Below are 12,500 nucleotides of genomic sequence, written 5' to 3'. Positions count from 1 at the left end.
TAATTTTCGTTCTTGATTAATGAATGAGGGAGAAAATGAGAGCGTTGCGGAAGTGAGTGAGATAGCGTGTATGAGAGTAATTGGTGCGAGACTCCGTAAATTCCTGTTTACGGAGACGAACAAAATTTCAAAGAGTGCGAGTGAGAAAATACTGGACATTGTGGGAGAATATGAGGAACAGATGATGAAAATGTTGTGCAAAAATGAGAGAATACAGGGGAAACTGGATGAGTGTATGCGTCGAGCGAGTCGGGATTTAGCCTACGGCGGAAGTGGAATGAGCTATGCGAGCGTGAGTGCGAAAAATGTTGAAAAGAGCGTGATTGAAAAGGTACAGGAGGTGAATGTAAAAACAAGTGAAAACGAAAGAGAAGAGTTATGCGGTAATAGTGAGAGCGGATGATGCAAGTGCGAATGTGACAAGTGAGGAAGTAAAGGAGAGAATGATGAAGCATGTGAGCAAGTCACTGAATGTGCGTGTGAAAGCGGTGAGGAAAATGAGGAATGGAGGTGTAGCGATTGAGACGATGAGCGAGAGTGAGTTGAAAAGAATAAGAGAGTGTGGTCAGTTTAAGAATGCTGGCCTAAAGGTTGAGCTGCCTCGCATGATAGGCCCAAAGATCATCTTGTACGATGTGCCGAATGATATGACGAGTGAAGTGTTAATGAGAGAAATGTATGAGAGGAGCTTGAAAGGGCGAGTGGATGAGAGAGTATTTATGGAACGTGTGCGTGTTGTGAGTAGGAATGCGAAGAAAGATGCAACCTGCGGAAATGTGATATTAGAAGTTACGAGTGCAATAAGAAATGTGCTCTGTAGTGACGGACGAGTGTTTGTGCATTGGAAGGCCTTTAGGGTGAAAGAGTTTTTCAGTGTGCTGAGGTGCCACAAGTGCTTCGCATTTGGGCACATGATGCGGCAATGCATCGAAAAGGAAAGACTGTGCCAAAAATGTGGATGTGTAGGACACATGATGAGAGATTATAAAAAGGAAAGTGTGTGTAGAAACTGTAAGCTGAAAGGGAGCAAATGTGATCACTCGGTTCTGTCCGAAGTGTGTCCGGAATACGTGGGAGCGTTAGAGAGAGAGAAAGCGAGAATAAATGACGAATGAATGGTGCGTGAATGTGGTGCAGTATAACTGCCAGAGAGCGTATGCAATTATGTGTGATCTGGGTGAGATGATGCGCGAACGTCGAGTGAGTGTAGCACTGCTGCAAGAACCGTATGAAAGGCATGGACGTGTGGTGGGCTTGCCCATAGGTATGGATGTGATTGTGTGCGAAAGTGGGACGGTGAAAGCAGCAGTGGTGGTAAATGACTCTAGGTTAGACGTGATGTGCGTGAGAGAGTGTACGAATAGGCTTGGAGTGAGTGTGTGGTTGAAGCGGGGACTTTGGCGAAATGTATGTGGTGTCCATGTATTGCCAGTATGGTAAGTGTATCGAGCCGTACTTGGCGTACATGGACAGAGTATGTGAGACGGCCGGGAGAAAGCGTCTGCTGATAGGTATGGATGCGAATGCCGTCTCTCCCTTGTGGTATAGCAAGGGTGGAGGCAGCAGAGAGAGTGAAGCGCGTGGTAGAGTGATTGAGGAATGGATGATTGCGAGCGGGATGAATGTTGTTGAATGAGCCAAGCGAGTTTTACTCGTTCAGCGGGCCGAATGGGGAGAGTGACATCGATGTCACTTTCGTGATCGGCGTGAATGGAGGGTGCCGGTATGAGTGGGAAGTAAAGCCGACTGGGGAGTGAGTGACCATAACGTATTGTTAATACGGATGGTACACAGAGAGAATGTAGGTACGAATGAGGGCATGCGTAGATGGGTGTGCAAGGACGTAGACTGGGAAGGATATATGTGTGATATGCGAGAGAGTGCGTTAGAGGATGCAGCGAGCGCCATAGACGAAGCGGATGCGCAGAGCTGTGTAGAGCGAATGATGAAATGGATCCATAGTGCGAATGATCGATGGATGAAGAGGGTAAACCTGTGTATGCTAGGAAGCTTGTGTGGTGGACGAATGAGCTTGAGAAACTGAAGAAGGCTGTAGGAAGGAGCAGACGTGCCTACCAGCGTGCGAGAAAGAGGAATGGAAGCAGAGTGGAAGAAAGAATGAATGAATATAAGTATGTTTTGCGGGAGTATAAGGAGGAAATGCGAAGAGTGAATCTATCCTCAGCCTTTTATTTGTTTACGCTGCTCACCCGTCGAGGCCCGAGAGCCCCTAACCAGCATGCCTTCAACCACTACCCCCACGAGTCCGACCTCAATTGCCGGGACAAGGGACGAATCCCCCTGGGCAACCCGACTCCCGTGGTACCAGTCAAGATCACTGGTTGGATCTTCGTGGCCGAGACCACTCCCAGCTTTCGGAGGCCTACACCTCCCAGGCAGTGGTCGGCCTATGTTCCTCGGGAACATCGGCTTCTCTTATCCTCTTTTCAGCATCGCCCTCCTTCTCTGAAATACAATCTTCGCATACACACCAACACTTTCATACCTTTCCTTACATTCCAACATGCGACTCACATCCACACTGCCATTCTCTCGCACAATCACACCCCACTCACTCAGGTTCCTCACATCACCATACATTGGCCACTCAACCAACACATGCTTTTAATTCTCTCTCTCCGCTCCGCATGCACAGCTCTCACTCTCAGACAGACCACGCTTATACAGGAATTCATTCAAACTTCCATGCTCTGTCAGGATATAGCCCAGGCTCAAGCTAGGCTCGAACTCTTGGCACTCACCCGCGAACCTTACATTCTTTATAATTTCATACGTCACTCTTTCTTTCTCGCACTTATTCCATCTATTCTGCCACATCTCATACAGCCTTTCACTCACCAATTCCATACATCCTTCCACACCTCTCTCACGCAAGTCACTATCATTCACTACATTATACTCACTCATACTAATTCCCTTTTCACCTTATACAACACTCCTCTTCTCACGCACTCCAGGTCCCACGGCAAGCCACCCATAAGGACTTGCATGGCCGCCGTGGAGACCGTTCTACATACATTCAGACACGCACTCAACACCACTCGCTGGAACCTATTTATGAGCTCCCTCGCATATTTAAATCTCATCACTCCATACCATACACTCGCTCCATACATCACACACGACATGAACAGACCTTTGTACAACACAGTCACAGCTTTCTTTCGCAAACCCCACTCATTTCTCAACACGCGTCTTAATTTTCCCATTACATTCATACATTTTTTTCTCAGACACTCCAGATGCAACCTGTAGTTCATCCTTTTACTCACACAAACACCCAGATATTTCACGCTCCTCGCATACCTCACGCATCTATCATTCACTCGTACATTGGGAGGCCTCGTCCCAGCCATACTACCTTTCATCAACATCATCACAGTCTTGTTCTTAGACACACTCACACCTACTTTCACTCCCCATTCGTACACCATTCTCATCCACTTAGTACCCTTTCTCTCCAACTCCGCTCCGCTCTGTCCTTCCACGACCAACAACAAGTCATCCGCGTACGCAACCACTTTACATTCACTCTCACGCAGCCGCCACAACAGTTCATCCATCATTAGGTTCCATATAAATGGATCACAGATGGAGCCCTGCGGGCAGCCACGCTTTACGTCTTTCCACACTGTGTCACACGCACCCATCATGCATACACGCCTGCCGCTAAAATAGCTCTTCCATAATTCAATTTCTTCACATTCAACCTCACGCAATTTCTCGATCACACATTCCTACTCTAGGTTATCAAACGCTCCTTTGAAGTCCACGAACACTCCTAACACATACTTTCTCTCCGACCCATTCACCCAGTCATGCACTCGATTCCATGCATCCTCGGTCGACCGATTCCTTACGAATCCGTACTGGGCGTCACACATTCTTCCACCCATCGTTCGCTCGAGTCTTCCAACCATCATTCGCTCCAACACTTTCCCTAGCACGGACAGCAGTCAAATGGGCCTATAAGACCCAGGGTCCGACCTAGGTTTATCGGGAGACTTCAATAACACTACCACCCGCGCAGTCTTCCATGCCGGGGGGAAACACGCTGTATTCAGACATACATTATACATTCTTTTCATCCATACCGGGACAGCACGCCAAATCGCTCGCAACATTTCAGCACTCACACCATCCATACCAGGTGCCTTACCCACTTTCATCGATCTCACTGCCACATCCACTTCGCTCCATTCAAACTGCTTTTCTTCCTCCCTCACGTCTCCCCTGGCGTCTATCGCCACGTTCGTCCTTTCTGCCGGGAAGAATCTCTTCATTAGCTCATCCGCGCTTTCTTTCCATGTACTCGTCACTCTATCACCCACTTTTATGCCACTTAATCTTACCCTATCACGCTTTCCCATGCACACCTTATATACATCGCTCCATGGATCCCTCTTCCCAGTCACGCACACAAATCGTTTCCAATTTTCCTCTTTCACTCTTCGCATTTCCTCCTTATACTCCCGCAAAACATACTTATATTCATTCATTCTTTCTTCCACTCTGCTTCCATTCCTCTTTCTCGCACGCTGGTAGGCACGTCTGCTCCTTCCTACAGCCTTCTTCAGTTTCTCAAGCTCATCCGTCCACCACACAAGCTTCCTAGCATACACAGGTTTACATCTCTTCATCCATCGATTATTCGCACTATGGATCCATTTCATCATTCGCTCTACACAGCTCTGCGCATCCGCTTCGTCTATGGCGCTCGCTGCATCCTCTAACGCACTCTCTCGCATATCACACATATATCCTTCCCAGTCTACGTCCTTGCACACCCATCTACGCATGCCCTCATTCGTACCTACATTCTCTCTGTGTACCATCCCGGCCGTCTCACATACTCTGTCCATGTACGCCAAGTACGGCTCGATACACTTACCATACTGGCAATACATGGACACCACATACATTTCGCCAAAGTCCCCCTTCAACCACACACTCACTCCAAGCCTATTCGTACACTCTCTCACGCACATCACGTCTAACCTAGAGTCATTTACCACCACTGCTGCTTTCACCGTCCCACTTTCGCACACAATCACATCCATACCTATGGGCAAGCCCACCACACGTCCATGCCTTTCATACGGTTCTTGCAGCAGTGCTACACTCACTCGACGTTCGCGCATCATCTCACCCAGATCACACATAATTGCATACGCTCTCTGGCAGTTATACTGCACCACATTCACGCACCATTCATTCGTCATTTATTCTCGCATTCTCTCTCTCTCTAACGCTCTCACGTATTCCGGACACACTTCGGACAGAACCGAGTGATCACATTTGCTCCCTTTCAGCTTACAGTTTCTACACACACTTTCCTTTTTACAATCTCTCATCATGTGTCCTACACATCCACATTTTTGGCACAGTCTTTCCTTTTCGGTGCATTGCCGCATCATGTGCCCAAATGCGAAGCACTTGTGGCACCTCAGCACACTGAAAAACTCTTTCACCCTAAAGGCCTTCCAATGCACAAACACTCGTCCGTCACTACAGAGCACATTTCTTATTGCACTCGTAACTTCTAATATCACATTTCCGCAGGTTGCATCTTTCTTCGCATTCCTACTCACAACACGCACACGTTCCATAAATACTCTCTCATCCACTCGCCCTTTCAAGCTCCTCTCATACATTTCTCTCATTAACACTTCACTCGCCATATCATTCGGCACAACGTACAAGATGATCTTTGGGCCTATCTTGCGAGGCAGCTCAACCTTTAGGCCAGCATTCTTAAACTGACCACACTCTCTTATTCTTTTAAACTCACTCTCGCTCATCGTCTCAATCGCTACACCTCCATTCCTCACTTTCCTCACCGCTTTCACACGCACATTCAGTGACTTGCTCACATGCTTCATCATTCTCTCCTTTACTTCCTCACTTGTCACATTCGCACTTGCATCATCCGCTCTCACTATTACCGCATAACTCTTCTCTTTCGTTTTCACTCGTTTTCACATTCACTTCCTGTACCTTTTCAATCACGCTCTTTTCAACATTTTTCGCACTCACGCTCGCATAGCTCATTCCACTTTCGCCGTAGGCTAAATCCCGACTCGCTCGACGCATACACTCATCCAGTTTTCCCTGTATTCTCTCATTTTTGCACAACATTTTCATCATCTGTTCCTCATATTCTCCCACAATGTCCAGTATTTTCTCACTCGCACTCTTAGAAATTTTGTTCGTCTCCGTAAACAGGAGTTTACGGAGTCTCGCACCAATTACTCTCATACACGCTATCTCACTCACTTCCGCAACGCTCTCATTCTCTCCCTCATTCATTAATCAAGAACGAAAGTTAGAGGTTCGAAGGCGATAAGATACCGCCCTAGTTCTAACCATAAACGATGCCAGCTAGCGATCCGCCGAAGTTCCTCCGATGACTCGGCGGGCAGCTTCCGGGAAACCAAAGCTTTTGGGTTCCGGGGGAAGTATGGTTGCAAAGCTGAAACTTAAAGAAATTGACGGAAGGGCACCACCAGGAGCGGAGCTTGCGGCTTAATTTGACTCAACACAGGAAACCTCACCAGGCCCAGACACCGGAAGGATTGACAGATTGATAGTTCTTTCTTGATTCGGTGGGTGATGGTGCATGGCCGTTCTTAGTTGGTGGAGCGATTTGTCTGGTTAATTCCGATAACGAACGAGACTCTAGCCTGCTAAATAGGCGTACCTTATGGTATCGCGAAGGCCCCCGGCTTCGGCTGGCGGGTTTTTACTACCAACGTACAAACAAATCTTCTTAGAGGGACAGGCGGCTTCTAGCCGCACGAGATTGAGCAATAACAGGTCTGTGATGCCCTTAGATGTTCTGGGCCGCACGCGCGCTACACTGAAGGAATCAGCGTGTGTTCCCTGGCCGAAAGGCCCGGGTAACCCGCTGAACCTCCTTCGTGCTAGGGATTGGGGCTTGCAATTGTTCCCCACGAACGAGGAATTCCCAGTAAGCGCGAGTCATAAGCTCGCGTTGTTTACGTCCCTGCCCTTTGTACACACCGCCCGTCGCTACTACCGATTGAATGATTTAGTGAGGTCTTCGGACTGGTGCGCGGCAATGGCTCGGCATTGCCGATGTTGCCGGGAAGATGACCAAACTTGATCATTTAGAGGAAGTAAAAGTCGTAACAAGGTTTCCGTAGGTGAACCTGCGGAAGGATCATTAACGTTCCGGAGGTCCTGCTCTGCGTCGAGGGTCCTCTCTTTTGGGAGAGACGCGCGCTCGCAGCAGTCGGCGACTGAATGGACGCGCTGAAAAGGCGCTCTCAGAGAAAAAGAAAATAACGGATTTGACGGAATTTGTTGTTGTGTTTTGATATAACGACGGACGCCGTCGCGCCTCTCTGACCGAAAGTAGTCGGCAAGCAGAGCAGCGCGCCCGGCGGTGTTCGACGACGATTCGGAGCGAGACGCTTCGCGATCACGCTCGTGTGTGTGCCATTCTCCGGCCACACACACACACACAGAGCGTCGATTCGGCGTTGAGCGCGAACCGGTGGTAACCTATGCCCGCGCACGCGTGTGTGCAGCACCCACGACGTTCGTCGACGCGCGCCCTCCCCGTTGTCGCGGGGCAGCGGTCAGCGTGCCGAGAATACACGGTGTGCGACCGCGAGTGCCGAGCGAGAGGACCCCCATATATTATTATAATATATATATATAACACAGAGAAGGGATCGATGATATTTCGACCAATCTGTCAACTGTGTCGGTCCGACGGTTTCTTCAAAGAGCTTCCGCCCCGGCTCTCCCGTTGCGGGAGAGACACTCCGAACGAGAAACACACAACTCTATCTTTGTGCCGTAGCCTTCCCTGGCGGGAGGCGGCGGTCCGCGAGCGTCCTCGGACGCGCGCGGACAGGCTGATCGAAGAGCCACCACGATTATTCTCTCTCTCTTTCTCTCGTCCGAGAGAAGAGACCACGATGGTTGAACGAGAAGCGCGTTTCTTCGCGAACGCAAAAATTTCGAACGATTACCCTGAACGGTGGATCACTTGGCTCGTGGGTCGATGAAGAACGCAGCTAATTGCGCGTCAACTTGTGAACTGCAGGACACATGAACATCGACATTTCGAACGCACATTGCGGTCCACGGATACAATTCCCGGACCACGCCTGGCTGAGGGTCGTTTTAGTAACCCTAAACTGCTTGCGTCCGAAAAGCGCGCACGGCCACGACGCGGGCGACCAGAGAATGGCGCGCGCGTCGTCTGTGCCCTGTGCAACGCTTACAATGGGCGTACGAGCCATCGTTGGACGTTCGCCCGAGGTGTCTGTGCCGCGCCGACCGGCCGCGGTGCAAATCCTGGCGTCGTCTGAAATGACACACCGAAATAATAATAATGAGGAGGAGAAGCGCACAAGCGTGTAAAACGTTGGCGAACGCGCGCCCAGAGAATGCTGCGCGAATTAAGAGGGGAAGCGTGTTTGTGTATCCATGTCGTGTGTGTACGCGAGAGCCGAGGAGAAATGGGATGAGAGTAAGAGCGCGCGCGAAGGGAGCAACAAACGGCCAAAAAAAGGGTCAGGACGGTAAATGGCACCGCTTTCCCTAGAGCGGCGCGTGGGGGGGGGGGGGGGGGGGGGGGGGGGGGGGGGGGGGGGGGGGGGGGGGGGGGGGGGGGGGGGGGGGGGGGGGGGGGGGGGGGGGGGGGGGGGGGGGGGGGGGGGGGGGGGGGGGGGGGGGGGGGGGGGGGGGGGGGGGGGGGGGGGGGGGGGGGGGGGGGGGGGGGGGGGGGGGGGGGGGGGGGGGGGGGGGGCCCCCCCCCCCCCCCCCCCCCCCCCCCCCCCCCCCCCCCCCCCCCCCCCCCCCCCCCCCCCCCCCCCCCCCCCCCCCCCCCCCCCCCCCCCCCCCCCCCCCCCCCCCCCCCCCCCCCCCCCCCCCCCCCCCCCCCCCCCCCCCCCCCCCCCCCCCCCCCCCCCCCCCCCCCCCCCCCCCCCCCCCCCCCCCCCCCTCGGGAGGATCTCTCCTTAGAGTCGGGTTGTTGAGAGTGCAGCTCAAAGTGGTCTCATCGGAAAAAGCGAATGATTGGGGGTTTGGGGGGCCGAAACCCCCCCCCCTTTTTCCAAAAATTTAAAAAGGGGAGATCTCTGGTTTTTGAAATGAAGCCCCAGCATTTGACGAATCCCAAGGGGGCCCTTTTTTGGTAACGAACGGGGGGTGGGACAACCCAAAACGCAGATTAAGGCCCCCAAACTGGGTTTTCATGGGACACCAGAAAAGGGTTGGTTGTTAAGACAGGGGGGACGGGGCCCCATGGAAGTGGAATCCGCTAAGGGTGGTAAAACTCCCCCGAAGCAAAAACCCAAAATGGAGGCCCCGCTGAAGCGTCGAGGCATATTGGGGCCGTCAGGGCCCCAAGGGGGGGAAAACCGGGGGGGGGGCGTTATTCTTCCCCCCGCTTGTACAAACCCCCTGAGATAAGGGGGTCCCGGTGAGGCGGGGGGGTTGGGGGCGCGAGCCTGCCGGAAAAACCCCGGTCTTTTTGGGCAGATCTTGGTGGTAGTAAAAAATACCCGGGGGGCCGGGGGGATGATTGGAAAAAGGGTTTTTCGTGTAAAAACCGTTGCCCGGGGTCATCGATCCAAACCCCCTAAAGAAATCCTAGTCAATGACGGCGTACAATATACTCGGGGTCGAAAATAATAATAAAAATATACAAAGGGGAAAGGGGCCGTCGGGCGATAGGGAATCCGGTTCCTTTCCCCGGAACCCGGGAAAGGGAAAACCGCATACAATTCGGGCCCTCAAAAGAGTGTTCGTCGGGGTCCCAAATGCCGGGAGCCCGCCGTGGGGGGAATCCGGGGAAATTTTTTTTTTCTTTTAAAAGCGTTGATTTCCCCCCCCCGGAAACCTCTACAGGGAGTGGGGTTTTGGGAACGCGAAGACACCCCCAGTTGGGCGGTTTTGGGGGTTTTCCCTGGCCCTTTGAAAACCAAGGGGGGCCCCCGTGGGGGTGTCGCCCCGGTTCGTCCCCCTATCCGCAAAAGGTTCCAAGGGGAAAGAGCCTTGTCGTTTAGAAAAAATGAGGAAAGGGGGAATGGGAAAAATTAAAACCGGGAACTTGGGGTTTTAAGGTTTGGCCCCTGGGGAGCGGGGCGTTGGGTTGGTGGGGAAGCGGGTTTTGGTTTTACCCCCGGGGCCTGGGCGGGGGGGGAAAAGGTCGGGTTCTCGCGCGGGGGGGGTCCGGCTGGGGTCCCGTGCCTTGGGCCTCCCGCGGTTTTCCCCCTGCGGGGTTTTTCCTGGGGGCGCGACCTTTGGGGTCCCCTTCGGCCCCCAAAATTTAAGTCACCCCCGAACTGGCAGGGGGCTGGGGAACCACTGCAATTAAAAAAAGCATTCAATCCCCCCCGGGGGTTTTTGGCAATTCATTTCTGCCCATTTTCTCTGAAGTCAACGGAAGAAAAAAAAAAGGGGGGGAAAAAGTTTTGGGGCTTCTCCATACCCCTCCACGGCCCGGAACCCCTTTTTGGGCCCTGTCGAAGTTTTCGGGGGGTGCCAATCTCTTTGCCAATATTTTGGGGAAAGTGTTCTATTAAAAAGGACCCCATCTGAGAGGTCTTTTTCCGTGGGGCCGGCCATGGACATCCCCCTTTTCAAGGAATCCGTTCTGGTTTGGCAAAATTAGGGGGATCTTTTTGCCAGGGGGGATTGAAAAAGAACCCCGAAAATCGCGGGGGGAAAACCTTTCCACACCCGGCAAAAAACGGCCAATCCGGGCGCAGTGCTGGGGTTTTTCGGAAATCCTGTTCACTCTCAGGTGTTTTTGGTCCCCCAGCAAGCTTTCCGCCCCGGAATGGACCCTGGCACGCCCTCGCCGGAAACCCCCCAGGTGGGGTTTTCCCCTCGGGCCCGACCCTACGGTTTCCCGGGCCGCACTCGGCCTGTGCCCCCTTCCCCAAACGAATCACGCAAGTCCGCTTTTTTCCCCCCCGCACCCTGGGGCCTCCAAAGGGGGGCCCCTACAAAATTTAAGGGGTTCGCCAGCGGGCCCCTCGCGCACCAGGGGGCCCTCGAGGATACCGCAAAAAAGGGTTGTTTTTTGAGAGGGATGGCAAAATTCATACTCCCCCCTTTTTTTTCTGCCCTTGTCTCTCGTTTTTAAATGGAGGAAGTGCTTTTTCTTTTAAAAAGGTTGGGGGGGCGCATTTTAGCGGCCAGGGAAAGTCACCCAGCCACCTCGTTTAAAGACGTCGACCCTCCCCCCGCAAGCATCTTTTTCCGTTTTCCGCAAAAGTATCAGCCCGTGTACAACGCCCCCACTCTGCCTACGAGTGATTGTTCTGTCCCCCCAAAATTTTGAGAACTTTTTTCAGGGGGGGGGCTGATGTCGCTTGATCGTCAGTACTAGCCTCAATGGCCGCAGGAATGGGGGGGCTCGGTATACCGCACCTCCCTATCGCCCTCATCGATCAAATCGGCGACCGATTTGATCTTTTGGGGAGAAGTCTCTAACCCTATCGGTAAAGGTCCTGCCGCCGTTTACCCTTGATGGCTTCGAGACCCCATTGGGGAACCTTGTCTCCAGAACTGGTAAAGAAAGGTCCCCCGGGTAAATGCCTTCACCTCCGGTGCCCTGAATATATTTTTTCCCCGGGCCCCTGGGCCCTTTTCGCGGTCAACATTGTAGCACTGTTGGGTTGTAGTGGTTGTGCACGTACTTTGGACACCAAGACACGCTGTTTTTGGGGAAACTCGCCAACCAATGCACACGACCATTCCTCTCTAGGCTGTCCGTTCAGCCTGGCGGTCCTTATAGTGATTCGCGACGGACCAGCTGCGACCCCGTCAGGGTCCTCCGCACCCTCGGGGGCCCCACTCAACGAGCACCGCACGCAACCCCGGGGCCCCAGAACCCGGGAACATCAGAACTTCTTGCTTTTTTTTAATTTTGCGTTAGGGGGGCAAAAAGGGTTGACAAACCCAGAGCCCCCCCCAAAAAAACCCCCCCCTTTCTTGGCCCCACAACCACCCTGACCGTAGGCGCGGGCCCCAACCCTTTTGGGGGGCCCTTCGCTGACCTCGCTTAGTCGCACCACCAAGTCTAAAACTTCCAAAGGGGCCGTTTCCGGGAGCACACGAGGAGGTGGAGGTACAAATTGGACGTGAGAGGCTGAAGGCCCTTCAGGGCTTCGTTGGCGCACACGAACCAACCACGACTTTTTCTAATACCATCGCGGCCCCCTGTTGCTTGAGGACCCAGAGAGTCTGTTTCTCCCGTACGTCCTTTCATCCGTGCTTTGGGACGCCCCGGGGCGCTGTCGTTCTCTGCATTTGGGGTGCGTCGATCTGTCGAAAGCTTTCGATACGGTTGCGCAGCTGCTATTCATACGACTTCGATAGCTGGGCCCCCCGGAGTTAGAGGTACGTAAGGCTGTCATTCGAATGCGCTGACCGAGTGAGGGGGGCAGCGTAAGGGGTGCGGCCTAAGTCGGCCCCGGGGTGAGACGGGT

The 12,500-nt window shown here is 53.1% G+C and overlaps 1 non-coding gene and 1 pseudogene across 1 annotated transcript; both read left to right on the top strand.

The window, feature by feature from the left end:
• Positions 1-6,473: 6,473 nt before the first annotated feature.
• LOC146724133 (small subunit ribosomal RNA) lies at positions 6,474-7,202 on the top strand (annotated as a pseudogene; the record flags this gene model as incomplete).
• An 819-nt stretch (positions 7,203-8,021) lies between these two features.
• LOC146724132 (5.8S ribosomal RNA) lies at positions 8,022-8,176 on the top strand. Its single transcript, XR_014924194.1, has one exon. It is a non-coding gene; the product is annotated as a 5.8S ribosomal RNA (ribosomal RNA).
• Positions 8,177-12,500: the final 4,324 nt, after the last annotated feature.

Source organism: Nylanderia fulva, unplaced genomic scaffold (assembly GCF_048542155.1).
Source record: "Nylanderia fulva isolate GAGA-0341 unplaced genomic scaffold, ASM4854215v1 Scaffold1473, whole genome shotgun sequence".
Lineage (NCBI taxonomy): Eukaryota > Metazoa > Arthropoda > Insecta > Hymenoptera > Formicidae > Nylanderia > Nylanderia fulva.
This window is presented reverse-complemented; position numbering and strand designations above follow the sequence as displayed.